The sequence below is a fragment of the Sus scrofa genome, chromosome 13, assembly GCF_000003025.6.
Source record: "Sus scrofa isolate TJ Tabasco breed Duroc chromosome 13, Sscrofa11.1, whole genome shotgun sequence".
In the NCBI taxonomy this organism is placed as follows: domain Eukaryota; kingdom Metazoa; phylum Chordata; class Mammalia; order Artiodactyla; family Suidae; genus Sus; species Sus scrofa.
In genome coordinates this window covers 131,783,070-131,806,697 of record NC_010455.5, presented here as the reverse complement: position 1 = coordinate 131,806,697, position 23,628 = coordinate 131,783,070, and the positions used below count along the sequence as shown (strand labels likewise).

Genomic DNA, 23,628 nt, shown 5'->3' with positions numbered 1-23,628 from the left:
AGACCAAGTTGGGCCATTCAAATCTCTTGGTGTGGGAGTTCCCATTGTGGCTCAGTGGTAATGAACCTGACTAGCATCCATGAGGATGTAGGTTTGATCCCTAGCATTGTTCAGTCGGTTAAGGATCTGGCGTTTCCATGAGCTGTGGTATAGGTTGCAGACAAGGCTCGGATCCCTAGTTGCTATGTGGTGTAGGTGGGCAGCTACAGCTCCAATCCCACGCATAGCCTGGGAGCTTTCTTATGCTGTAGGTGTGGCCCTAAAAACCATTTATAGGTATTTATAGGAGTTTGGCATAAGAAGTAGCTCAGCTGCCATTACCATCATCACCATCATCAGCATCACACAGAGCGAGGAGCAGCTGCTCATTGGCCTGTAATATACAAAAACGGCCTCCACATCCATTATCTTATTTGAGCCCACGATCACCATGTAAAGCGGGCACAGCAGGGATTAATTCCTGCTCCTCATCCATTTAAAGGATGAGAAAACTGCAACTTCCAGAAGAGGAGGGACCTGTCCTCCAGCCACCCAACAGTCAGGAGCAGAGACAGGACTAGAACCCAGGCCTCCCAGCGTCCGTCCAGGGTCCTTTCCCTGCAGACTTCTGCCTTCCCCAAAGCACTTTGGGAAATGGTGGGAACAGGGAGGGAGCCCCCAGAGGTGGACCAAGCCCCCGGTCATACTGAGGACAGACGAGCAAGGACCCTGTGCCCTGACGGAGGTCTGTAAACCCCTCTGGGGTCACTGGTGGTCCTCGTCCCTCCCTGAGAAGCAAGAGAGGTTCTAGTTGGCTTGCTTTTTTTATTGCAATGGAGCTGAATCTTCAAACTGAGTTTGTCAGAAAAATTGATGCAAATTAAAGATGAGCCCTCAGCTCTCCATAGCCCGTTGAGTTAAGAGGCCTCGGGGAGGTGTTCAGGAGCTGTCTCTCCCGGTGAGGTCCAGCCCTCCTTCACTGGCTCCCAAGTCTCCTTCTCTGTAATCTGAGGAGCATTCCTCACAATGAGCATCCCCCACTTTCCTCAGCAAGACCCCTCTGGGTACTTTCTTCTCCTGAAGCCTCTCTTGGGCTCTTTCCCCGCTCCTTTATTTATTTATTTATTCACTTATTTATTTACTTATTTATTTAGGCTTCACCCACGACATGTGAAATTTCTCAGGCCAGGGATCGAACCCGCACCACAGCAGTGACAATGCTGTATCCTTAAATGCTAGGCCATCAGGGAACTCCTTTCCTCTCACCTTTAAATCAGCCCAACCTAGTCTCAGAAATGTGCTAAAAGCCCCTAGAAGTCCATCTGCAAACCTGGAGTCTCCAGTTCCAGAGAGCCAGGCCTTCAGCTGACCTCTCAGACACAAAGTGCCTACATCTGCTCCTTGCTTCTCCAGCCCTCCGCCTGCAGCCTGCTGGGCTCCTGTCCTGCAGATTCCATGGCTCGCACTCTCAGAAGAGGAGGTTCCAGCCTCTCCACTTTGTATGTGGAAGGACTTCCTTCTCATTGCTGCTCCTCCCACCCCAGGAAAGCATTCCATCCCTTTTGGCTTTTAACCTTGTCAGCAATATACATCATGAATCTTTGACTCCAAAGTGACTCTTGATTCGCTGATCAGAGTTTTTAACAAGACTGCCCCAGCTCATCCATGTTGGCCTTTGGGTTATTACTGTATCAATACCTTCACTTTTTTTATGGCCACACCTGCAGCAAATGGAAGTTCCCAGGCTAGGGGTGGAATTAGAGCTGTAACTCCCAGCCTACACCACAGCCACAGCCACTGCAACACCGGATCCAAACCACATCTGCAACCTACACCACTGTTTATGGCAACACTGGATCCTTAGCCCACTGAACAAAGCCGATCAAAGCTGCAGCCTCACAGACACTATGTCAGGTTCTGAGCCCACTGAGCCACAATGGGAACTCCTGTATTAATATTTTATTATGGGTTTCTGAATTCCTCAGGGCCTAGAACAGAGATTGCTCCAAACCTCCATGTTGACTGAGTTGAGGGGAATCTCTCAGTGAATGATGGGGTCAGGCTTTCCAGGGCAGCCTTCTAAGCAGGGTTCTCCTTAGGTGGGTGGGGCTAGGGTGGGGAGGGCAGCTCCACCAGCGTGAGACCACCCAGGTGTGTGCACTTGAAAGGAAGCCTCACCGTCAGCATCTTCAGAGGCCTCCTGGCATATCGGTCATGACATAGTTCATACTGGACTTCACAGGGTTTAGAAAAGAGGAAGGCGATGTGTCTCACAGCTGGCCACCCCTCCAAGTACTCCTGAGGGACAGACTCGAGTCTAAGCCCCACTCGAGCAGGGAGGGGAGGCTCTTCTGGACTGGTGGTCAGGCCAGAGCACCTGGCTCCTTCGGAAAGACCTTGGAAGGGAATTAACACGCTGCCTTAATCTTCCTTGACTCACCTCCTCCATCTTTCCCTCAGACGCTCCAAGGCCAGAATTTGTGCTTTGGACCAGCAGTGAGTTGCTGGGATGAATCATGCTTACCTCAAACCTTCAGCAGGTAGTAAAATGGACTTCTTTTGAGTGATGTAAAAGCACATAGGATGAGGCTGGGGGAAATTCTGGAGCTGTGATGCTCTAGGAAGGAGAGAAGACATTCTGCTGTCAACACAAGGACGTCTTCCAGGCTGGTATGAACTAAGCACTTGCTCTTACTTCCTGCTTGTCCCCGAGCTTAGAAGCCTGCCAAAATGAAGCTGTTTTCATCTGTTAGTTGTTGTCCTTTGGAAAGTTACCACTGATGGGATTTAAGATGATGTCACGAAGACTCTGAGACTTTAAATTTCCTTTTGCTTTGTATTTTCATTGCGTAGGTGGTTAAGGGTCTTTATGTGGACCTATCTACATGATACATCCACATCTAATTCACTTTGAGGAAGAATTTTGTACCAATTTTAAAAACCAATAGAATAGAATCGCAGGGGAGGCACGGGGTGAAATTAATCAAATGCTGTGATACTGAATTTGACTACAGGTCAGACCTCATTACTGCAGGTTCAGCTTTGGCCTAAACTCTTTATCACAAGAAGATTTTGGACTCCAAACACAAGTCCTCTCCTGTGAAGCAATGAGTAATTCAACACTATTAAAAAATAGGACCACAAAAGCGTGGAGGCGTTTCATCTGTTACCTCAAATACTCTTTGGAATAAGGTGAAGGAAGAAGACAGGAAGGTGGGCAGGAGGTGAAAGGAAGGATTCTAGTGAGTTTCTTGCAATTCATTTGTAAGAAATCTGGCCTATTAACACTTCCTAGTGCCCTCCGAAGGGAGGATTCCGGAAAACAAGATTAAGAAGTGCTCCACTATTAACCCCAAATGCCCAGTCCCTCCCACTTGACTGGGAATTTGGGGTTAATAGATGCAAACTACTGCCTTTGGAATGGATAAGCAATGAGATCCTGCTGTATAGCACTGGGACCTATATATAGTTACTTATGATGGAGCATGATAATGTGAGAAAAAAGAATGTATACATGTATGTGTGACTGGGTCACTTTGCTGTATAGTAGAAAATTGACAAAACACTGCAAACCAGCTATAATGGAAAAAAATAAAAATCAATTAAAAAAAAAAAAAGGCGTTCCTGTCATGGCTCAGTGGTTAACGAATCCAACTAGGAACCATGAGGTTGCGGGTTCCATCCCTGGCCTTGCTCAGTGGGTTAAGGATCCGGCATTGCCGTGAGCTGTGGTGTAGGTCACAGACGAGGCTCGGATCTGACGTTGCTGTGGCTCTGGCGTAGGTCAGCTGTTGTAGCTCTGATTCAACCCCTAGCCTGGAAACCTCCATATGCTGCAGGAGTGGCCCTGGAAAAGGCAAAAAGACAAATAAATAAATAAATAAATACAAATTTAAAAAATTAAAAAATTAAAAAGAAGTGCTTCACTAGAACCAAAGCCTCATCAGGAATCCTTCAGGAATTCCCCCACTATCAGTTTCCCCTTTTTACCATTGAGATGTCCCATTACCTAATCAGCCCACATTCTGGTCCTAAAAACGCTGCCCCAAAGGTCTTGAAGCAAAGTTTTCATTTGTGTTACCAGGTCTCAGTCTCTTTGCTTTACACCTGTCTATATGTAAAGAAAAAAAGGTAAAGAAAACTGAAATAGCAGCTGACCTTCTGTTTTTCTACCAAACCAGAAGCCACACATTCTCTTCAGAGTCTCGAGATCTCCTTTGCCGTGATTTGAGCAAGCGTGTGCTCAGGCACATGTGACACTTGCCAATGATTTCTGCACCACTGGAGAGACGCAGGTGAGCCACAGATAGGACAGCAGCCTCCAACGAGATCCCTGCTTCAGCTCCTCGATTCTGGGACTTTTGAACCATCTTGCCCAACTCTATCTTCATAAGTACAAGAAGAAGTCTCCTCAAGAGCTATATGCTGAGCTGGAGGATGTCATGGCAGGGCTGCAAGGGGACAGGAGAGAGCTTGAGTTTTTGCCAAGCCCAGGAAGGGAGGTTCCAAGTTCGTAGACACCAGCTTCCCCAGCTCAGAGCTCAGAGAGTGGCTCCTAGGAAAGTTAAACCAAAATCCACACAAGCTGAGTTTGCTCTTGGCTATACTTCCTTCTATCCTACTCAACTCAATCCACCCAGCTCACCTCCTGTCTTGGCCAGGCCCTGGGGGTGGGAGCAGGACTGGCTGAGGGGATACAGAGATGAATTGGACCCAGCCTGCACTCACCAGGACCTGCAGTCTGGTTATGAGTGATGCTGTAGAAGGCAGTAAATTGTGAGTGCTGGCCAACAAGGAATCAAGATGGTCTTGCCATGCTGATGGGGAGATGCAAAGGGGTATCATTGGTACAACCTGTGTCTGTTGAATGCTGCCTTGGAGCCAGATCCTGGGCTGGGTGCTGATGGCGGGGAGAGTGGAGAAGGAACAATACAAGCCTAGGGAGTTTATGGTCCAGGGCATTGAGAAGGTATATACAGGGAGTTCCCCTCGTGGCGCAGCGGAAGTGAATCCAACTAGGAACCATGAGGTTGCGGGTTCGATCCCTGGTCTTGCTCAGTGGGTTAAGGATCCAGCGTTGCTGTGAGCTGTGATGTAGGTCACAGATGTGGCTCGGATTCCGCATTGCTGTGGCTGTGGTGCAGGCCAGCGGCTACAGCTCCGATTCAACCCCTAGCCTGGGAACCTCCATACACCACAGGTGCAGCCCTAAAAGACAAAAGACAAAAAAAAAAAAAAAAGGAAGAAGAAGAAGAAGAGGAAGAAGGTATATATACATCTAGCCAAATTCCAGAAGCAGTCTGATAGGAGCTACAAAGCAGTGCCAAGTCCCTGAGAAGGCACGAATTCACATCTGGGTGAGAGTCACATGATTGACAGGACGGCAGTAGGAGGAGGTACCATCTGAGATGGTCTTGGAAATGTACAGGGCTTGACATAGCAATAAGGTGCTTGGTCTCTGGGGGCATTTTGTTCCCAGGGACTTTAATGGGAGGGGTCAGAAGAGCCATGCTCGCCAGGCTCCTGGGGAGGGGTCCTCAGCCCACTGCCAGCCTGAAGGTGGTGGTGCCATTCCAGTGGCATGAGTGCTGCTTCCTTTCCACCATCCCTGGCCCTCAGGCTGGGAGCAGGAGACTGGGTTCTCATCCTGGCCCATTCTGGCATTCAGGGAGGCCAAGGACCTTCTTAGGGTCACAGTTCCCCATGTAGACCCCAGGGGAACTGGGATGGTTAAGGGCATCATTGTTGGGGAAGGATGGGCCCACAGAGCTGTCTCCATCCCTCTACCCATCCCAGGGGAGAAATGCTGCGGGGCTGAGCTAGTGGATTCCACCAGGAGGATGGATGCCCCATCCCTTAGGTTCACGTGTGTGTGTGTGTGTGTGTGTGTGTGTGTGTGTGTGTGTGTGTGTTAGGAAACTTACTGGAATGGCCCTCCTTAACCTTTTAGAATTCCTTTAGACTGACACTTGCTCCCGCCATCTCCCTCCCTGACCCACACCTTCCACCCCCAATCTAGGCACATGCCAGTTTGCCAGCATTACACAATGAGCCAGGGCCCAGCTAGCTCTCTGGAAACTGGCGAGCTGCCAGGCTCAGCTGGGCTCACCCCATGAGCAGAGCTTCACGCTCTCCTCCTGCATTGGTGAGCCTGTGAACACATATTTCCATATGTCAAGAGGCAGCATGCGGCTCATGAAGGAATCATTGAGGTGCAGTCCTGAAAGGCAAATAGACTAAGGCTTCCACAAAACTCTTGCAGAAACCAACAAGAAGACTGATGGACTGCCAGTCAGGGAGGGCTCACCCCTTTGCTCACTGGCCCATTCCAAGTCTACAATGTTTTCTTACAGGAAGTTCTTCCTTGGATGGAGTTAGGGCTCATGATTTTGACCTCTGGCAAAACCAAAGCCTCTTTCAGTGTCACACCTCCCTCTCTTCTGGGCTCCTCTCTGCCAGTTCCTGTAAGCTGCTTCTTAGAGGCAGGGACACTCCGGCTGGGATCTCTCTGAAGGGTGTTTCTTGGCTCTGTTACACTGCCTGCTTCTGCAGTCTTTGAAATGTCCAGCACGGTCTTTCCAAGGTCAAAAGGACATCCGGCCTATGCTGGGCACTGTAGGGGGATACAAAGAATGCGACACACAAGGACCCAGTGCTCTGATGGCTTGCAGTCCAAGAAAGGAGCCATCATCCACGTGCAAATAAGTGCCTGAAAAGAGGTGTGGAAAAAGCACTGGAGAGTACGGCAGGAATTCAGAGTCACATCCAGCCTGGTGATGGTGGTGTCTGCGGGGAGCGGGGAGGAGGGAGATGGGAACAAGAATCAGGAAAGCTGTCTGGAAGAAGGTGGCTTTGAACTGGGTTAAGAAGGATGTAGCTGATTTGGGCAGGGAAAGAGGGGGGATGATCCAGAGAAGAGTGAGCAGGAAGATGAAAAGGCCGGGGCAGGTACACACAAGACGGTGAAGATGCCATTTGGGCAGCTGTGGGCGTTATGATGGGGAATAAGCGGGGTTGATGTTGGGAGATAAGTGAGACCCACCCTCAGGGGTTTGAACACTGTGTGATAAAACTTAGACCTGAGAGCTGCACATTTTCTGTTTGTCTCTCCAGATCTAGTCTCCACTCCATCGTGGTAGATGAATACAAAAGCCACCATCAGTTATCCCCGTCCCTGTATCCACGTCCCCTTGCCACGCACCTTTCACCACTCTCCTGCTCTGATTCTCAGCTCAGTTACGTGACGTGTTTGCTCAGTGGGATGTTAGCAGTTGTGCATAAGAAGAAGCTCAAAAAGGACTTGCCCCTGGGGGTTTGTCCTCTCTTGCTGCTCTTGGCCTCCTGCCACCATGTGGATGAGCATGCAGGAGGACCAGAGGTCACGTGGAGGCACACTGACCGCAGAGGCACAGATAAGCCCCAGCAGGGATCAGCAGACCTGCCCAGCTCAGCCCAGGCCAAACAGTTAACCTGAGGAATTGTGAGCTAAATAAACAGTGGTTGTTTAAGCTTCTAGGTTTTGGGGTGGTTGGTTATGCAGCAAAAGCCAACTGCTGCAGGAACACAGCCAGCTTTGAGAGACCCAGCCTGGGAAGTCCCGGGATATACAGAGCATATGGGAGAAATGTGAATCATTGTGGCTGGAGCATAGACCACGGCAGGTTGCTAAAATATAGCCATCCCTTCTTCCCCCCACCCCACCCCCACTCCACCCCTCAAGAGGTAGAATCTATTTTGCAGCTCTTTGAATCAGGATGGCCATGAGACTTGTTTGGGCCAAACATGCAGAAGCAAATGCAAGCGCATCATGTTAGATACTCCAAGGAAAAATTAACCACAGCACTAGCCAGCTTGCAAGGCTAAGTCACCATTTTTCCCCACCAGCCCAGACACAGGACCAGAGCTGCCCCTCCCCCAGGGGTGCAGCCCCTCCTCTCTCCCGGAGCAGCAAAAATTGCTTGGAGCCGAAAGACACTGGCATTCCACACCAGAGGCTGTCAACTGACAAGACACGCCATCTGGGGGACTTTGGGAGACTCGGGTTTGATTCTTTCTGAAAAGATGACAAAATCCAGATAGCGAGACTTGGTGACATGTGAGGGGATAGTGCAGGATGCATGCCTGCATTCACCTCTTGGTTAGGACAATTCTTTATCGTGTGGGACTGTCCTAGGCATCGCAGGCTGATTGGCACTCTGACCCCAGCCCACTAAATGCAAAGAGCACCTCCCAGTCACTGTGACAATAAAAAATGCCTGCTCCCATAACAATCACTTGCAGAGTGGGAGCAGAGGGACAATACAGCCCCAGGTTGAGAAACTCTACTGGGGAGAAAAGGGAGAGAGAATTAGGGGAGAAGGAAGATCTTTGTGGGCAATTGCCAAAGCCCAAGGCATGCACTGATAGGACAACCACATTCTCCAGAGATTTGGTGGCTCTGGAGTCCATCTGGGGGATGGTGGAAGGTGGCCCCGGACAGGAAGCTGGGGGCCAGCAGTGCGCGGAGGGCGGTAAACAGCAGACTGAGCATGTTAGACCTCGCCTTGGGCAGTGGGAGGTCCCCGAGTGACAGTGGTGACGGCTAAGCTGCTCCCCACCGGAGGCCACCAGTGCATCCTTTTCAGCAGGAAATCTCTAAAGGGAGACCCAGGGAAAAAGCCGTGCTGCCAGAACTTCCTGGAGGGACTCCCTGAAAGGAAGGCGTGCTTGGGAAAGTCAGGGGCTGTTTCTCAGACATCTGTGCTCCTAGTTTCAGACCATTTCCCTCAGGGTAGATGGCAGCTTTGGGCCAGAGCCTGAGAGCTTTGGGGGCTGACCTGTCCCAAAATGTGAATTGGGATTCAGTCTGGCATTGAATGATGTTTCCAGCCTCAGCTCCACGGTGCCCTCCCCACAGTGGGCTAGCATGCACCCACCATGGCCGCAACCTACCCCCCACACACACACCCATCCATTGGGTGATCCAGTGACCCCCTGCTGCTCTAGGATCCTCCTGCAGCAGCCCCCACCCCCGCCCCCTGCAGGCAGATCCCTGTGAGAGCCAAGCACTTTTTCCCTGCTCTTCTCCCTACCCCCCCAACCCTGCTCCAGCCCCCCGCAGTAACCCTGGCGCTCCCGGAGGGGATCTCACCCCCGCAACAGGGCCCGTGCCCAGCTCAGTGTCTGGGGACAAGGGGGTGTGGAGGTGCCTGTTGAATGAATGAAATTCTTTTCTCTGAAATGCCTTTAAAGTTGCTTTTTTTTTTCTGTAACCAGGGGCAGTGGCTGGAACGGTTGGAATGTGGCCTTCGTTTTCCCCTGGTTTTACTCCTCTGAGCATTGGCCAGACTCCCTTGTCATTTCTGGTCCCAGGGGGATTTCACATTTTAAATTCCCTCGGAGGTAGGATGATTCCAGGGCATCTTTTCTCTCCATCCTGCCCTGATACCTCTTCCTTCCTCACCAGAACGTTCTAGGACCATCAGGCACCAGTGAACCAAACTTCTGATCACTCTCCCAGTAGTCATTTGATGGCACCTCTTTTTTCCCTGAAGCCCAACCAAACAAGATTTTCACCTCAGCACCTTCCTTCTCGTGGGAGCTGAAGTTCTCACTGTGTCACGATGCCAGCCAGGTTTCCTTGACCTGCTGCTTCCCAGGCCCCTCACTGAGATGGGAGCTTTTGAACATGCAACTAACATCATCTGTGACCTACACAGAAATGCTGGATCCTTAGCCCACTGAGAAAGGCCAGGGATTGAACCCTCGTCCTCATGGAGACTAGTCAGGTTCGTTACTGCTGAGCCACAATGGGAACGCCTACAAACATTTAGATTTAAAGCCCATTATTGAGCATGCTCTTGCAGGCACCAACCATAGTCACTTTCACATCCCTGTGGCAGGTCCTCCATTGGCTGCGGGTGAGGTGACGACAGTGCAGGCTGAGGCTGAGCCACCTAAGCTGTGACCCTGAGGGTTCCAGGAGTCTCCTTTGGGCCCTAGCTGAGGCTTCCATCCTGGGCTGCCTGCTGGGAGGATGGGGGAGGCTGAGAGAGCCAGGCAACCCAAATGTGTTCTTATACCGTGAGATCCCTAGCCCCAGACCTCCACTCTGTCCGCAAGCTGACTTGGGTCCCCCACAGAGCAAGACTTGGGGTTACCTACCTCAGGATCTTAGCCAGAGCCCCATTTGGAAGCCCAGGAGGTATGGACATTCACCAACATGCTATGATTTGAACCTACTCAGTCTCCATAGAGATCCCTCCCAGGATCTACCAGCCCTGGAACACCCATTCCTACAGAGCAGCCCAGACACCTCATTCTGTCTTTAGCAGCCCCCATGGTCTAGCCCCCACGGTCTAGCCCCCACCCACCTTTCCACTGTCCACCTCCTGGCACTCGTCTCATAGATTTGCTCCTGTCATGTAGAATAGGCAGAAATTTTCCTCATATTCCCCAGGCCTTTCCACCTCCAGCCCTTTGCTTCTGCACTTTTCTCTGCTAACAAGGCTATCCTGGTTATCTGGTAACCTAACAACAGCACCACAAACTTAATGGCTTAAGACATTAACCCTCTCATCATTGCTGTGGGCTTATCTCAAGGTTCAATGAGAGAAGAATCCACTGCCCAGTTTTTGTAGCTGTTGGCAAGATTCAGGCCCCTGAAGGTGGATGGACCGAGGGCCTCAGCTTCTTCTTGGCTGTTGACCAAAGGCTGCCCTCATTCTTCGAGGGATTTTGGCCAGAACCTGCCCTCAGTTTCTTCCCACATGGGCTTCCACTAAAGGATCACTTGCTTCTTCTAAGCCAGCAAAGGAGAGGGTTTTCTAATCAGATGGGCATTCCAATTACATCATGCAATCATGGAAGTGAGCTCAGCCATCTTTGTGTATGCTATGGCTCAAGAAACAAGTCACAGGTCCTGCCCACCCTCAAGGGGAGGGGATGGCACAGGCATGAGCATCAGGAAGAGAAGATCATGGGGCCACCTCAGCATCTGCCCACCACACAGGCCCTTCTACCCCCTCTAAGGGCCTGAGCCTAAAGAGGAATTCATGGATGCTTCCTTTAACCATCCCAACAAGAATTCTCTATCTTTTCTGAGCTCCCACGTGGTTTTGCTTGACTTATCCTCTGGTGTTTCATTCATCCATTCAGGATTTTAATAACTCCATTTTGAGGATTTACTATATGCCTGATGCTAGAGGAAGTGCAGATAATGGTTAAGTCTGCAAGTTCTGGAATCAGAGGCTCTCGGTCCATATCCTGTGTCTGCAGCTTTATTCTGGGCCTCAGTTTACTCACCTGTAAATACTATTAGCAGGTGGTAGAGTTTTAAAGTTTAAATGAAATCACCATGTCCAAAGCTTAACTTGGAGCTGGGCTCATAGAAAGAGATCAGGAATGGTTAAATCTTATTTTAGGTGCCGTGGTGATTTCCTAGGATGTCATCCTGCCATAACAGAGCCCACATAGCCTTGTCATATGTGTTTCTATGTGTGCCTTACCTCTCAGCAGGCTGTCTGTAACTTCCCTGAGGACACGTCCCAGTCTTAGTGCTCTCTGCCACCTCGATGCCACTTAGCACAGGGTCTGGGTTACTGGAGGCTTCAGTAACTGGCTATGGGTGTAGACAATCTCTAAGCCACGCCCACTGGCAGCGCATCCTGTCAACACAGCCAATCTGCCACCAGCCCTCACTTCCCCTGCCCTGCGCACCTGCAACCCTGGTCTGCCCACTTCCACGTTTGTCACCTGCAGTGTGTTCAGATGCAGAATTATGAAACTGATATGAAATAACGGCAGACTGAGTGTTCTGCTTTCCTCCTTCCCCTACTTGCTGTTTGGCAAATGCAGGTGGCTAGTGTGTCCTGTGGAAGAATTTCTCTGCAGGGGAGCTGGGAGCCAGGGCTGGGAGTGAGTGGGCAGAGGGAGAAAGGGAGTGGCTGAGAGGCAAGAGGAGCCAAGCCTCTGAAACCACATTGGCCTTTCACTTTTTGCTTGCCCAGAATCTAACCCCTCCTTTCCTGTTTTGCAAGAATCCTTGTTCTGTGGGTCTTATGGGGGAGACAGGGCTCTGTCTCACCAGAGAAAATCAAAGTCCCAGCCACCCTCTCTCCACGTCCTGGCCTTACGGGCCTGGACCGCTAAGGTAGACTGTGGCTTCAGGTTGCCAGCTTGGGTTATCTCAGGATAACCCTGGTTATCTCAGGATTCCTAGACACAGAAAGAGAGAAATCCACGAGGCATATTTCCACCCCATTTTGGCCTCTGCAATGTCTGTCCACCTTGGGGTTTTGAAGGACCTGGTTCAGAGAAGAATCGAAGAGGGTGTGTCCTCTGCAGCAGCATTTTTTTCAGCTCATGTTCACTTCTCATCACCTCTTACTTATTCCTTTTTTTTTTTTTTTTTTTTTTGTAAGGAAGTTGAGGAAGAGAATAAAACTGCAATTAGCTGCCTGCATTTACTGTCTGGGCTCACACCCAGCTCGTCAGGACTGTGTTCACAGCATTCCCAAGCCAAATGTCTCACCAGGGCCTAATTGCAGCCTCTAAGACAGGGAGTGGGAGAGCGAAAATGGGCCATAAGAAAGTCTGAAAAGCAGTTTTTTTAAAAAAGAAGTGGCTACTTATAAAAATTAGGATTCTCAAACTGGAAAGAACCCTGGAAATTGAATCAAAGAGCTGGCATCAACCTCAGGAGGTGTCTGGTCAGAAATCCCTGCTATGGAGTTGCCATTGTGGTTAAGAACTCGACATGGTAACTGTGAAGATGTGGATTTGATCCCTGGCCTTGCTCAGTGAGGTAAGGATCTGACGTTGCCACAAGTTGGGGCCTAGTTCGCAAGATACGCCTCGGATCTTGTGTTGCTGTGGCTGTGGAGTAGGCCAGCAGCTGCAGCTCCAATTTGACTCCTAGCCTGGGAACCTCCATATGCCATGGGTGTGCCCCCCCAAAAGAAATCCCTGCTACAGCAGACTGTGTACTTTGCTTATCCAGCAGCTCTCCTTCTTCCTTGCTCATAGTACCCCAGTTTTGTTCAGGTACTGAGTACCCATGTGTTTCATGGACACGCCCCATACGCGTTGACCAATTTAAGCTAGTTCAGTCAATTCCTTTCCTATTTCCAGAGACTGGGGACTCCACCCCTGCCAGTGAGGTATAAACAGAAGGCCATGAGGGCTTCTGAGAAAATATTCTCTATCTATAAAAAGAACCTCTACACTTGCTCCTTCCCATATTTGGATGTATATGTACGAGGAACCATTACTCCCAATGGTGCTGCCATCTTGGACCATGAGGGAACTCCCAAGAGAAGCCCAGAGATGCTGCCCCAGAGCCCTGACACACTCCATGGGCTGCATCATCACCTTATTATATTAGATAACAGGACTTCTTATTACAATGGATAACAAATTTATCATTGTTTAAGCAACTTTTATTTATTTATTTATTTAGTCTTTTTATGGCCACACTTGAAGCATATGGAAGTTCCCAGGCCAGGAGTCGAATCAGAGCTGCAGCTGCAGGCCAATGCCACAGCCACAGCAATGCAGGATCCTAGCCACAGCTGCAATCTACACCACAGCTCACAGCAACACTGAATACTTAACCCACTGAGCAGGGCCAGAGATCAAACCTGCAGCCTCATGGATACTAGTTGGGTTTGTTACCGTTGAGCCACAATGGGAACACCTGTTAAGCAATTTTTAATATGTGATGCTGTTAGTTACAGCCTCAAGCCTCCTAACTGACAGGCTTACCCACACTACTTTCATGGGCCTCTGCCAGGACCTCCAGGAATAGGGCACTCACTACCTTCCCACCTCAAGAAGAGGTTATTAGCATGTTGCCTCTGATATGGAATTGAAATCACACCCTGGTACCTGACCCCATAATGGATACTGGTTTCTGCCCTCTGGAATCAGAGAGAGTAAGCCATCATCCTCTTTCCTGAGCCTTCTCTGCAGGCCTTAGAGGACAGCTTCTATGTCTATCTATGTCCTAGATTTTGCAATCTTTTCAGGTCACTGAGAGACACTATATCCAAGGCTGGCTCAGACTCCTCAACTCATCATCCTATGGGCGACATAACCAAGGCTGCGAGAGCACAGAGACCCTGCTCAAGGTCACCCAGAAAGCTGGAAGCAGAGCCTCTCAATAATGATAGGCAGATGGTGAAAATGTCGTGGAAATAGTATAGACAATAAGAGTTACTGACCATTTTTAACTGAGGAAGGATCAGGCAGCCTCATGGAGGGAGGGAGCACTTGAGCTTGATCTTAAACTAGAAGTAGTACTTGTAAATAAAGAGGATCAAGAGAGAAGAATCCATAAGTAAATACAAGAATGACCTCGGCAACAATGTCAACATTCCCCACCTGAGTAGGTGTCTGGCAAAGAGCTGGGTACCTTGTGAGATAGCCATCTGTCTTAACTCTTAGAAAGTTCTTTCTTAGGCTAAACAGAAGCCTGCTTCTCTATCTCTCATTCCTTGGTCCTAATTCTGACTTCCAGATCCCTAGAGAACAGAGCAGTTGCCCCATCCCCACAGCAGATCTTTGCAGTGGGGGAGGTCCCAGACTTTCCATTTCTCCAGGCTGATTACCCCAGTCCTCCTGGTCGTTTCTTACAGAACATTTCATCATAGTCTTGGTCATTAACACTGGGATGCGTCCCAATTTGTTAATGTTCCCTCAAGTTTGTTGCCCAGAACCCAACCTAACACTCCAGGGTGGCCTTCCCAATAAGAATGGAAACCATCCACACCCCACAGCTTATGGTCTGTGTTATTCATTCTGCTATCGTCATCAACATAACTTTATGAGACATTTTAGAAGACTCTTCATCAACAAATCTAAAACATTCTTTACCAGCAAGGTAAAAGTTGCAAATCACTTTATTGTTCATTGCAAGAACTTCCTAAAAGATTTAGCAGCTCATTATTACAAAACATCTAATGACAGTTTACACCCTTTTGAATCCCTTGCCTCAAAGTCTTTGCCTTGCTGTATCCATCAATCCTAAACTGTTATGTCATGAGCCTTGCCCAGCCCTAATCAAGCACTACCTGTCTGCCTCAGTTGAAAGACTCATCTTAAACCGGATTTCAAAATCCCTACAAGTAGCCTGACTTTGTTGGATTTCCTTCCGGACTCTGCTAAGACTCTATTGAAGTAGCACTCTCCCTCACTGCAATAAAAATAAATTCAGTGTTTTCTCAAGGGCGGGTTGTCTTAGGGGGCCAGCATTCTACACCAGCAAACTATAGGAAAAGAAGGACCCTCGCCTCCCTGACTGATCCTAGCTCCTTATGGACCATCACCTCCCAAGTCCTCACCATAGACTCTGAAGAAGCTTCTCAGAGCCATCTCTTTCCAGGCTCTCCCATCTTCTTGAAACTTGGGTTTTTTTCACTGGAGCTTGAGAAAGGAACCATTAAATCTCTTAACCAGAGTTCCCATTATGGCTCAATGGTAATGAACCCGACTAGTATCCATGGAGATGCAGGTTCAATCCCTAGCCTTGCTCAGGGGGTTAAGGATCTGGAGTTAAGTGAGCTGTGGAGTAGGTCGTAGATACGGTTCGTATCCTATGGTTGTGGCGTAGACTGGCAGCTGCAGCTCCAATTTGACCCCTAGCCTGAGAACCTCCATTTGCCATGGGTGTGGCCCTAAAAAAAACTGCTTGCCCTACTCCACCAGTCACACATCCCCCACCTCCACACCTTCATTTCACTCAATTGCTTTTGCTCTCTCTCTCAACAGACAGTTAAAGGAATACAGAAATATCAGTAGACATATAAACAGGGGCCTCCTTTAGCATGTTCTCTTAGCATTTTCTCACTCAGTTCTGAGCTTCAACAAGCCCACCCCCATAACGGTCACTCTCAGTTTTTAAGCACATGCTTAATTGCCTTTTATTTTTCTTGGGGAGATTTCAGTCCACATTCCATTGGATTATCTGTGGGGTAATTAGTTTTATAAATGAATGTATCTGAGAAATGGACTCCAAAGGCCTGCCGCCTGATGTATGACCTTGCACTGGGTGACTTGAGCAAGTCCCTCCCCTTTGTCACCCCTGTTCCCTGCTCTATCAGGGAGGGGGCTGGGCTAGATGATCTCCAAGGGCCCTATACTCCCCCAAGATCCTGCAGTTCTGATTCCATGCCCAAAGGAGAAGGCATTTGGAGGAAAACATTATTTTTGTTTTTAATTATAAAAACAAAACATGCTTGTAAAAGAAATTATGCAAAACCTAAAATATCATTGTTCCTTCCTTCTCCCATCAATTCTCCTGGAGAGTCTTTGCCAAGCACACTCAAAGCACACTTCTTTGATGATGTTGACCCCAATGACCCCTAATTCACTGGGATAACTAAGGACTATTCTGAGAAGAAATTGTGTTCTTAGAGTTTCTCTTTTTTTCCTGGAGAAAAATTACAGAATTTTTGGGTTCTTTTAGGAGGGCTTGCTGCCTGAGACCTCACCTATGTCCTTGTCAGAAAACAGGACACAGCCACTTGCAGCAACACTGCTGGACCCCTAGAAATTATCAAACTAAGTAAAGTAAGGCAGACAGAGAAAGACAAATACCAGATGATATCACCTGTAAGTGGACTCTTAAAAAAATGATGTAAATGAGCTTGTTTACAAAATGTAGATAGATGCACAGACATAGAAAACAAACTTATGGTTACCAAATGGGATAGCGAGGCCAGGGCAGGGGCAGAGAAATAATTAGGAGTTTGGGATTAACATATACATACTACTATAGATAAAATAGATAAACAACAAGGACCTATGGTATATCACAAGGACATATATTCACTGTCTTGTAATAACTTATAATGGAAAAGAATCTGAAAAATCACTTTGCTGTACACCTGGGAAAAACACAACCTTGTAAATTAACTATACTTCAGTTTTTAAAAATGGTTTTCGAAAAGAAAGAAAAGAAAATGGGATCCAGAATCCTGCCTTAACCCAAGACTTGGATTTGCAGGAACTTCGGGAATCAGTGACCAGGGCACTGACTTTCCCTCAGCAGCCGTGGCTGGATATTCAGGCCCAGGACTAGAGCCTAGGACAGTAATATTAGCCTCAGCACTTTGCTCTTCCCACAAAACAAGAACATTACTTTCTTGGGTGTCTAAAGTTTTCATCACAGGAGTTGGGATCCATGGAGGAGAAATGAGACAACACAAATTAATGGAGACTAACATAGAGATGCATTTTTTGTTGTTGTTGTTATCCTGTCTCTGGGAAAGCAGCTTATTAGGGAAAGAAGGATTGAGGGCGCTGACTCCTGAAGGTCCAGCCACAAGCATCCTTTCTTTGCCCTTAGCTCACTCCCAGCCCTGAGGGCCATTAGACCTGAGAGAGGAGAAGTAAATAGAAGCCAGCATGGCCCCAGGAGGGAGATCTGGACAAGGCCATGCAGATGTGGGTGTGAGGTGTGGCTCAGTGGTGAGGAAGAGGTAGGTGCTGTGAGAGGCATGCATGCAAGGGGGACAAACAGGACTATTCATCAGGCAGAGGGAGCGGGGGAGGAGGACTGGGCCATGGGCTGCTGCTTAAATAAGGATCAGATTGAGGGACAGTTAGTGGAACTTGACCCATGAGAGAGCATCACCGGTCCTGGTCCTCCCTCCCAAAGGGACTTGTGAAAGCTCAATGGAAGTTACAGAACCAGAGGACAAAAGAGCCCAGGACGTTAAGATCCTTGTCATAATACTATTCACTCATTCATTTGTCCACTCACTCTACAAATGTTTACCAAGCCCTTTCTATGTCTCAGGCACTGTGCTAGGCCCTGGGGATATCATGGTAAATAAGACAGATGTGGTTCCTGTTCTTTAGAAGGCTTCAGTTTAGTGAAGCAGTCAGATATTGAATTAATTTCCAAGTGAATCATCAAGCAGAAGGAGTAGGGGGGAGGGGAGGGGCTTGGACGTGAGCAAGGTCAGAGAGTGGCCAGCATGGCAGACTAGAGGGCATAAGGAACAGGTGCTTGCAAAGAGCTAAACCATGTGGGATGGGGTTGAGTAAGGTTGGTGGCCTGATCCTGGGGAGAGACGAAGGTCCCAGGGTCGGGGCTGGAGCTTCTAGAGAGTCTTACAGGTACATCTGGCTGGGCTGGTACTGGATTGAATGCATGGGGCATGGAGAAGGGGCAGTTGTCTATGACCCCTGGGCTTAAGGCTTGTAGGGGCTGAATGAGGTGCGGTGGGAGTGGGGAGCAGTGACATGAGAGGTGCCTCACATGGTCTCCTCAGATCTAGGCCACACGATCATGTGACCTTTGATTCTGAGATGGAGATCAGAGGCTCTTTGGGATGAAAGTACTTCCTCTCTACAAAGCTACTAGAAAGGGACTAGCAATGTCTCTGCATTCCTTGCAGATCAATTCATTCTCAGTGTTTCCTTCTCAACGATGGAATACTACTTAGCCATAAAAAAAGAATAAAATAGGAGTTCCCATTGTGGCGCAGTGGAAATGAATCCAACTAGTATCCATAAGGATTGCAGTTTGACCCCTGGCCTCACTCAGTGTGTCAGGGATCGATCCAGCGTTGTCATGAGCTGTGGGGTAGGTCGCAGATGTGACTCAGATCCTGCATTGCTGTGGCTGTGGCATAGGCTGGTAGCTGTAGCTCCAATTCCGCCCCTAGCCTGGCAACTTCCATATGCTGCACGTGTGGCCCTTTAAAGACAACGAAGAAGAAGAATGAAAGACTAAAACAATGCCATTTGCAGCAACATGGATGGAACTAGAGATTTTCATACTAAGTGAAGTAAGCCAGAAAGAGAAAGACAAAAACCATTTGATATCACTTATATGTGGAACCTAAAATATGACACAGATGTTCTACAGAACAGAAGCAGACTCACAGACAGGGATAGCAGACTTGTGTTTACCAAGCAGCAGAGGAAAGGAATGGGATGAACTGGAGTTCAGAGTTAATGGATGCAAATTTTTACATTTAGAATGAATAAACAATGAGGTCCTGCTGTATAGCACAGGGAACTATGTCCAATCACTTATGATGAAACATGATGGAAGATAACATGAGAAAGAAAGTATATATAGATGTATGATTGGACCACTTTGCTGTACAGCAGAAATTGACAAAACAATGTAAATCAACTATAATAAAAAAATTTTTAATTAAAAAAAATGAGTTTGATGACCCAAATTAGGGATTGGAATTTGGAGGTGCGTACTCAGGAGCACTTCCTTAAAAGGAAGGTGGATGAAGTCACCGAGAAGCCAGGGCCCCAGAAATGAGAGGAAGTGGGACAGTGCAAAGCATCTCAATAACTCTCTGGGAAAATCCACTCCTTCTATCATCTCACTGGCAGTGTTCAGTTTTCTATGTGCTCAATTTCCTCATCTGTCAAATGGAGTCAGTCATCTCACAGGACTATTGAGAGAAAGAAGTTAGACTGGGTGCATGTTAGAGCCCAAAGCACTGCTCTGAAGTGTAGCAGGTACTTGGTAAGTGTTAGCATCCTCTCTTTGCTTTTGGCCTCAACCAGCCCCTGTGGAATGGAGCATACTATGGACGGACCTGGCTCACCATGGGGAGTGAGGCAAGTATGCTGAAGCTCTCGATGACCTGCACAGTACCATGCAAACAGAAGTATAATTACCATCAGGATGATGGTGATTCATGGTGATAATTATGATGAAATGTGACCTAGGGGGTCAGTAGGCTTATAAATAGCAGGGAGAGCTGGGATTCCCTGTGTAACAACGATGGGTGGGAAAAGTGTGCCTGGTAAGAAGAGCGTGGATGTGGTTGGAAGGACTTAGGATTGAATCTTGACTCTGCCACTACTAGCTGTGTGACCTCTGAAACTTCTTGACCTCTCTGCATCTTATCTTCTCATCCAAACCATATGGATGATGCCATCTAGCTCATAGGATTGTCCCCAGCAAGTGCACTGACACACAGAGCTCCTGGTACCGAACAGGCAGAAGAACACAGTGTCGAGTCCAGGTAAAGGAGGAATTTAACCTAATGGTACCTCAGGTTCCTCAACTGTGAAATACAGATATTAATAGTACCTGCTTCCTTGGTTTTGATGACTAAGTCATATAATGTAAGGAAAATATATACAACAGTACCTCATCAATAATCATTATTAGCAAAATAGGTGCCCTGGAGAACTGGCTCTGTCCCCATTCCAGGTCCCCTCTAACTTCACCTGTGGTCCTTACCTGAGGAAGAAGTCTCCTTTAGAGCAGGAGGGTCCTGGATTCCACAGAGGGTTTTGTACCATCTCATAGTCCTGTATGGAGCAGCCTGGAAGTCATTTGGGGAGTATGGCTGGACTCACAGTCTTTTGGTTACCTTGGAACTATGATGCTTTTACAAGAGAGGCCTACCCTTCTCTTCTAGGGAGTAGAGATAGCTCCTGTACTAGTCAGGGTTCTGTAGAGAAGCAGAATCAGCAGGATATGTTTGTTGTTTGTTTGTTTTAAGGAATTACCCCTCTCACCCAGTTTTGAAGGCTTAGTAAACCCAAACTCCAGCAGGCTGGAGACTTGGAAGAGTTGCAGTTTGAGTCCAAAGGGCAGTCCACTGGAACAGTTGCTGGTGCTCCAGGGAGGTCAGTCTTTGTTCTAGGCCTTCGACTGATTGGATGAGCCCACCCACATTACGGAGGGCAATCTGCTTTCCTCAAAGTTCACCAACGTAAACAGTCATCTCATCCAAACAACATCTAACATCCAGAATAATGTTTGACTAAAGATCTGGGCACCATGACCCAGCCAAGGTGACAGACACATAAAATTAACCATTGTAGTTCCTTTCTTTCACTTTTCTTCTTTGTGAAAACTTCTGGGAGTTTCCATTGTGGCGCAGGAGAAACGAATCTGACTAGGGACCATGAGGTTGCGGGTTCTATCCCTGGCCTCGCTCAGTGGGTTAAGGATCTGGCATTGGCATGAACTGTGGTGTAGGTCACCTACGCAGCTCAAATCCCGTGTTGCTGTGGCTGTGTCATACGCCGGTAACTGTAGCTCTTATTCTACCCCTAACCTGGGAACTTAAATATGCCACAGGTGCAGCCCTAAAAAGCCAAAAAAAAGAAAAAAGAAAAAAGAAAAAAGAAAAGAAAAAAGGAAAAAAAAAAAAAGAAAGCTTCTGGGTTCAAACTAAGGCTTTGGGAGAAACAAGAACATCTTTAACTTCCCATGGGCCCAGAACAGACCCTAGGGCTGGGTAGGCCTCACCCACTTCCCTTGAGATGACAATATCAGTCTAGAGATTGGCAACTATAACTAGAGATGGAGAAGCAGACCAGAGAGGGGAAGTAACTTACCTCAGGTCACATAGCAAAGCCAGCCCTACAGCCTTGGGCTCCCAACCAGCCCTACATTCTCAGAGTGGATGTTGACTCCACTCTCCTAACCCCCAAATGCTGGGGAGAGAAGATCTTTGATGTCTACAGAGGCCTCTGGCTGCTCAATGCCTGTCTCTGAAAGATCGGCTCTTCGCAAAGAGAATCCTTCCAGCCTTTTATTTCAGGCATATTCTTTTTCCCCCAAATGTATTGCATTCTGCTGAGCTGGACTGGGTTGAGATCAATGACATTAAGATGCACGGAGGAGAAGTTAGTGATTTTTTTCCCCCTTCAGATATCAGGAGGCTTCCTGAAGCTTGTGGTCAGATAAGCTGCTTTGTCTCCTCTGCCGAAAGTTCTTCAGGAGAATCACAGAATCTTGGAGTAGGAAGGAGCTTCTAGAGGAGTTTGCTTTAGCCACTTCCTTTGCTTTGCAGATAAAGGCACCAGGGACCCAGGATAGGGAAATAATATGCCCCAGACATCAGGAAACCCAGCTAACCAGATGCTCATATACTGTTCTCTTCACTCACATTATAAAGGGAAGTGTAAGAAAAACAAAACCAAACCTGACATTACTAAATGACTTGTTCTGTGTGTTACACCCACCACTGCCTTAAATTTGTGGCTTTTTTCTCTTCTTTTTTTTAAGGGATTGGCAAGGTGGCAACACGTTATTAGGCTGGGATGGCCAGGAAGCAGGGCAGAGTAAGCAGATGCATGCCCAGTGCCCATGGAGAGAGGGCTCCAGCACCCCCCACCCAGTACTCCCCACCCAGGGCTGGGCCATGGAGGGGACAGCACAGGTCCGGAAGCACTGTGAGCCTGCTGGTACACGAGCAGTCTCAGGGCCAGGGTGTCCACAGCCACCTCCAGCCCTGGCTGCTGGGTGCTCTTCAGGATTTGGTCCTGGGAAGAGGTAGCCCAGGGCTGGCTGAGGCAGAGGAGTGGAGAGACAGAGTCTACTGGAAGCCTTCCATGGTCCAAGTGAGACGCAATGGGGGCGGGGCTCTACAGTTGCAGGGTAGGTGGGGAGGATGAAGGCGTTTAATGGGATCCAAAGACAATTCTGAGAGAGAACTGAGGGCACAGTGACTGCTTAGATGTGAGCTATGGGAATGTTGGAGCTCAGGGCTCCTGTCTCAATTGCTCCATGGATAGACTGCTACCCGGGACCAGGGAGTTTTAGAGGATGAGCAAATGAGCTTTGGATACGTTAAGAGAGGAATGTGTGGGATGTCCAGAGGAGAGAGCGTGGAGGCAGTGGGATGTGTGGACCTGATGCTCAGAGCAGAGGATTGAGCTTGAGATGTGGGATTCCACCCGAGTGCTCTGGAAGCCAAACCCGTGAGAGGGAGCATCCACCGGAAGAGCTCACAGCCAAGTAAAAGCAGAGCCAGCGCAACTCCTGAATGAGAGCTGGTTGCACAAAGCCGTGTCCCTAAAGGAGGGTGATCAGGGCTCATAGACACCTCCTTAGAGAGAGTTTCTGCCCCATCTTCTCACAGTCATCTCCTCCTCTGACCAGCATCCTGTATGTCTGCTGATAGGACGGGGTCTCTCTCTGCCCGGGAAGTAACGCCCCCAGGTTTGTGAGAGCAGCACATTCCTCTGCTACTTTCTGTCTTGCTAAAAAATTCCCTCGGAGTAGGGACAGCTTGAACAAGGAGAACACAGGTGTGACTGATACCTCAGTCTCCCCACCACCCAAAGGTTTCCAGGCCAGGCAGAGCATCTGCTGAGTTCTCTGACCCCGTTCCACCCCCACCCCAGGCAGACCCAGAGCCTCCCAGAAGGGAGAGCACAGCCCTATCCCACAGAGAGGCTAAGTGGCTTTCTCTGGTGCCCTGAGTGCAGCATTAAGAACCAGTGTCAGTAATTTGTCACCTTGAGTTCTTTCCAGCTGCTTGGTAATTCATGTTAAATCCCCCATGAGTATGTGTGCTGCTTCCTGGCAGGTTTCAGAAAATAGAGGTCAAGAGAAAATGAAAGCATTTCTGAGATTCCTCAGATCAGGTGGCTTAACAACTTTTAAAAAAATTTTTTTAAATAACTCACTCTAGGTTAGCAGAAATTCCATTCAGAAGGACTCTGGCATAGCAGCATGAGTTGAATTATACATTATTCATTCAGCGCCAGCTATGAATTATACATTATTTATTCAGTAACTACGAACCCGGCAGGTGATTGCTAAACTAAACTTCCTGGCACACACACATACACACACAGAGCTCAGAAACAAGGGAGCAACAGCAGCCTCTTCTCAGGGTGGCCCTTGCAAGGAGGAAGACTAAGAATGCTGCTGGTAAGGGT

The 23,628-nt window shown here is 48.4% G+C and overlaps 1 long non-coding RNA gene across 2 annotated transcripts in view; it reads right to left on the bottom strand.

Annotated features, from left to right (window-relative positions):
* LOC110256392 overlaps nucleotides 1-11,571 on the bottom strand; it is a 31,171-nt gene extending 19,600 nt beyond the window's left edge. For both annotated transcript variants that reach the window (XR_002337832.1, XR_002337833.1), the window contains exons 1-3: nucleotides 11,466-11,571; nucleotides 4,138-4,430; nucleotides 2,504-2,596 (exon numbers count right to left, since the gene is read on the bottom strand). This is a non-coding gene — a long non-coding RNA (uncharacterized LOC110256392). The remainder of the gene's footprint in view (nucleotides 1-2,503; nucleotides 2,597-4,137; nucleotides 4,431-11,465) is intronic.